Genomic DNA, 5,653 nt, shown 5'->3' with positions numbered 1-5,653 from the left:
GGGCATTGAAATGATAATGAAAAGATACACCCAAAATATTTACTACTCTTTATTTCTACTTTTTATTTTCCTTTACTCTCTTCGTAAGATTTTAGTATTATGTCTTTATTTTATAATAAAAGTTGATTTTTAAAATATGGTATATTTTTTCTAGTATAGTTTCTAGAATAGTTATGTAACAATTCTTTTGGTCGTTTTGAATATTAGAATTTTTTATTTCATAAATATTTTTTCGATAGATTTTAAATGATTGTTTTGGACTATTCATAATTATAATTATGAAATTAGTGGGATAGTTTTAATAATTGAGTTAGTTGGGGGTTAAAGGAGATAACTTTAAAATTAATAGTGGATCGCTTTTATAATAGTATACAATTAGGGTGACAACTAATCTGTAGAAAAGAAGAAATATAGACGCATAAAAACCAAGTGAGAGGAAGGTTTACCTGTGCGGCTACACCAAAGATCAATTTGGAGTTCTTTTAGTGGTAATCTTCTTTGTTAATAGTTAACATGTATAATCGTGGATTAATTATTGTTAGTGGGTCTTTATGAATCGAATAATGCAGAGTTGAGGAACGTGCTGATCGGGCAGTTGACAATTTGTTATATGAAAATGGTACGTATCAATTTGTTGTGGGTTTGTTCGGGTCAAGGCAGTAACATAATTGGGGGATAATTCTGGCATCTTGATGGGCCAGGTGCCAGGTAAAGGTGATAGAAAAGTTGGGTTTCTGTATGTTGGACCTTGGCTTGCATATATTGCAGTGAAGTACTTTTAAATCTTCACAATATACATTATAATCATAATTTCTTCCCTTTGTTATGTTGTTGGGTCATCTTAGTAAATTCTTCTTTAATTTTTATGTTCATAACCTTATATATTAATTAGAGGAGCTTATTAAATATTTATATTAGGTGAAATATTCTAAAAATGTCTCCTGGGTTTCTGTATTCCTGTTAGTTTCTTTGGTTAAACAATTGTGGTCTCATGTGTTAGCTGCCACAGGTATCGTGACTAGTGATTTCAGGTTTACCATTGTTTAAACTAAAACTCAATTTATTGAGATAGGTAATTCAATATAAGGTATAGTATATTATATAAGTTACATTAAAGTGATGTTAATGGGAGGAATTAAGATCTACCCTTAGGTTTGAATTTTGAGAAATTGATTATATAATTAGGTGAGTTTTTGGGTCTAGGCTAAACATAGACTAACCTAAGTGTTTATAGACTCGTTAACTTACAAATTGTGTAGATTGGAAAGATTCGGAGGCAATAAGGAAAGGAAAGACATTGGAGAAGTAGTTACTTGACTTCAATTCTTCGGTGGAGGTAGGTTATGGTTTATTTCTATTTGATAGATAAACTCTCAATAGCGATTGATATGTATTAAGTGATATTGTAAAGTCTCCTATGTACTTTATGGTGTGGTTGTATGTCTTGATTGTATGGTTTCTGGTTGGCTAAAATTACGAGACTGCTGAATTTCTAATCTTGAACCATTTCTATTAAAATGACGCCTTGAATAAAGAAGATTTGATGAAATAAAATAATGAGATAATTGGATCGCAGTGTCACGTTCCGACATGATATTATTGGATCGGAGTGTCACGTTCCGAAACAATAACATTAAAGGAAATAAATCTTGAACTAACTTAATATATCTAATCTCAAAGAACCTATTTTCCAAATGAGTATGGTGTGGAGCCATGAGTCCTCATAGGTGTGCTTGATGGTGTACATGTTATGTTGTTGTTGTTAATGGTTCATGTGTTTTGTTGCTTGCCACCTGTTAAGTATTGTAGTTGATTTTATATTATTATTCAATATATATTGATTATTATTTTGAGTTGACCGATGATACCTACTCAGTACGTGTTCCTTGTACTGACCCCTACTTGTATTTTCTTCTCTGTTTTTTTGTGGAGTGCAACAAGTGTACCATTGACTACGACTCGCCCTCATCTCTAACCAGTCTCCAGCACATCAGAGTTCAGGGTGAGCTATTAATTCTATCTCGTACTGGATTGTCCCATTCACGTCTTGATATCTTTGAATTTCGGACATAGATCATCTTTTTGCTTATTTTGGTTTTCTTAACACTCTTAGGCGTGATGACTATTAGATTTTGGGATGATAAGTATTAAACTTTAGAAACTTTTAAATTGGTTGCTTAATAAGTTTTGGAACATCCGCATTATTTATATTATTTATAGTTGAACTATTGGTATATGTTGGGGTTTAGATGTGTTGGTTCGTCCATCTAAGGAGGTAAGTGTGGGTGCCACTCACGAATCATTTTGGGTCGTGACAGTATAGTGTAGTATCTATAATATGGAAAAGGTCTAAAAACACCGTTAAATTATTTGAAATAACTCAAGTATATCCTTAAACTATATTTTGACTCAAAACCACCATTTGGTCATACAATTGGGTTACAAATACCTTCTTACTAACTGAAGTTGTTAAATGTCATGTGGCACACGTAAGCACCATGTATAAATTACAAGAAAAAGGTGGCACACTCCGTGACTCCACACAATTGAGGGGCGAGGGAGATATTTGGATGTCACGTAAGCTAAAAAGTTGTACAAAATTACAAAAAAAAAAGATTAGGAGGTAGTAGGACATTAAGTTTAGTTAATGTGTATTTCGACAATTTCAATCATAGCATAGGAGGGTACTTATATATTTTCCCTATTAAAATTTAGAAAGTGTGTATGAATTCTAATTAGCTTGTATAAATTTTAATATATATGGATATAATTTGTATTAAACTTTGGTAGGGGTTTAGTTATGTGCATATTAATTATAAAAGTATTATTTCGTTAGGTTAAAATTACAATACATGAATTATTAATTATTAAATATTTAATTTGTTATTAAATCAATATATATATTATTTACAAATAAATAAGTAAGAAAATAGTATAAATTATACATGTTTTGAATAAAAAATAAAGAAAAAGATCCCTCTATACTTAATTGGGACTTTCTTTTTTCATTTTGCTAATTATTTATATGTTTATATCTTATAAAAAACAAAATAAATTTAATATATTTCAAGTGGATTATAATACTATATTTTCTATAGGTAAATATTTTATCAATATGTTAAATATATTGTTTTCACATTTTTAATATACCAAATATATGAATTATGTATAAATTCATAACCTAAACAAAATAATAACACATGTTAATTAAATATGTCGAATATATTTAATAATATATAACACGAATATATGATTAGTATGTTCCATCAAAATATATACAACCACTTATTGATAAGATGACTGCAAGAATCTCATTTTTGATTGTAAAACAGCGATCTATCTTACGCTGAAAGGATGCAAGTGATACAAACACTCTTATTTGGTATACATTAATGTCATTTTTTCATCTTTTTTCTTTCTTTTTAAATTCTTTTTTTTTATCAAATTTAAAATTATTATTTAAATTATGGACATGAGATAGGTGCATTAATGATAAGATTTTATTTCAATTTAATTAACCTAAAATATAAATTGTCCATTAGAATCTTTTCGATGAGGAAACTTTGAGAATTTTTTTAGATATTTTTATCATTATTAAGTTGTTTGAATGGATTTTGTTAAGTGAAAAAGTTTGTTGAAATAGCTTCAAAATGGTATTTGAATTGAGTTTTAATGACTTATAGTTGATTTTACAAATGGGTGTAAAGTAATTTACTTAATAGTTTTTTATTGTGGAGAGTGAGAAGAAAATTTCAATCTATGATTTGTGGTGGTATTGATAGATATTGTAATGGTGTTGATTTCAAATCGTGATGGTGAAATTTGATACCTGACATGAATGCTCTATTAAGTTTCTAAGAAGCAGAAAAAAATTAGAGATGAAATATTTGTCTCGAATGAAATCTATCCAAGCTTATCGTGCTATTTTCATGGCAGATCTATGATGATGGGAGTTATATAGCTGAAAATTTAATAGGAGTTTCAAGTTTGATGTGATTGAGATTGACTTCAACTCTATACCTTGATTTTTCGGTATCAATGCGGCGTTGCTCAGGCGTTAAACCGTTGCTTGAAGCTCCGAGGAAGAAAGGATTATAGTTTGCAAAATTGTTCTATAACTTTTTTTTTCTTTTGATTTTGTTAGTTTTAATTTTTCATTTGATTTGAGTGTTTTAGTTTGACTTTTTTTTTTTGAAAAAATCAAAACAAATAAAGAAAAAAAATGAAAAGAATATTAAAAATATTTTTTTTAATGTTAATCATTGGTCTTCACTCTCTCAAAGCGAGTGAAATACACTCACTTTGCCACACAATCATTTAAGGAGGTAATAATTTTAATTTTAGTTTTAAATAGTTAGGGAGGTAATAGGATCCCCGTAGAGTATAAGTGTGTAGCTGAAAATTCGGTAATAGGTTGGGAGGTCATTTGACCATTTTCTCTATAAAGTTTAATCTACTCTCTAGACCTCTCCAGTAGAAGCTGTTGATCCTCTTGTTGGTACATGGAGTGATATAATCGACATTTCAATTTGGTTGTAGTTTTGTAATACATCCTTTGGCGATCAAATAAAGTCCAAATAATTACCAAATATATATAAATCCAATTAGTAATATTAATAAATATTAAATATAACCTATTACCTGAACGAAACTAGATCTTGTGAAATCATTTTGAATATTTGACAATACATTTTGTACCTTGATAAAAAATCGATCCTTGTTTATCAACCACACATTGTATAACCAAACCTAATTCTCTCTCGATACGTTCCTAAAAAATCCGATTTGGGCGGATTCTTCCCCCAACTAACGAAGAGATCTTGGCGTAATTGTCACATATGAGATTGAGCACAGTTTTACAAAGAAGTATCCCACTTTTTTCTCGAAAAGAGATGAAAAAACATGTTTTATATCATTTGATTGAATAGTTGACCCAACCCTTTGTTGTTTGAAGAAACCCTTCGCTTTAATTGATATTTTCACGAAAAGCAGACATGAGATAAGAAATCCAGTATTTCACTAAGATTTTGAATGAAAAAAAAGGTTGTTTGTTATGAAAAAAGGGGAAACTAGCTAAATACCCCATAAAATCAAAATAATTAGAAAAATATACCCTTTTATATTCATATCTCGCGAAATTATTACATTATATACACCCCCTAACTAGTTGTGCTTAACTGATACTAAATCACTATCATATATTATATTGATATTATTAAGGCCGATAATTTCATTTAGTTGATACTAAATCAATCTATGTATATCGTTGTGGTATCATTAATGTTTCTTTTCTAGAAATTACTCATTAGTCAATGATACCATAAGAGTGTATATATATATATATATATACACACACACACACACACTATTAAGGATGATATATTCTAAGTAATGTTTAATGTGTCTAGAATGTCAATGATTAGATCGGGTTCACAAGGACTGATGCGCGTAGAACCAGACCTCGGAACCCTTGCTACATCCATGCCAACTAACTTGGGGATTTATTTGAGCTAGAAAATGTTGGGTCGAACCATGTAGGGCTCTCAAATATGAAGATTTACTCGAAGGAGTCTTTACCAGACTTAAAAAGAGGAAATGTTAAGTTTGGAGGCTCTAGAGGTAAAATGATATTTTTCCAGGCTAATGGTAGTAT

The 5,653-nt window shown here is 29.7% G+C and overlaps 1 long non-coding RNA gene across 1 annotated transcript; it reads left to right on the top strand.

Annotated features, from left to right (window-relative positions):
* On the top strand, window positions 1-4,259 carry LOC101248021 (uncharacterized). The gene is made up of 5 exons (XR_003247399.2): window positions 1-488; window positions 570-619; window positions 1,260-1,336; window positions 1,933-2,002; window positions 3,937-4,259. It is a non-coding gene; the product is annotated as an uncharacterized lncRNA (long non-coding RNA).
* The last annotated feature ends 1,394 nt before the right edge of the window (window positions 4,260-5,653 follow it).

Source organism: Solanum lycopersicum, chromosome 7, assembly GCF_036512215.1.
Source record: "Solanum lycopersicum chromosome 7, SLM_r2.1".
NCBI lineage: Eukaryota > Viridiplantae > Streptophyta > Magnoliopsida > Solanales > Solanaceae > Solanum > Solanum lycopersicum.
This window is presented reverse-complemented; position numbering and strand designations above follow the sequence as displayed.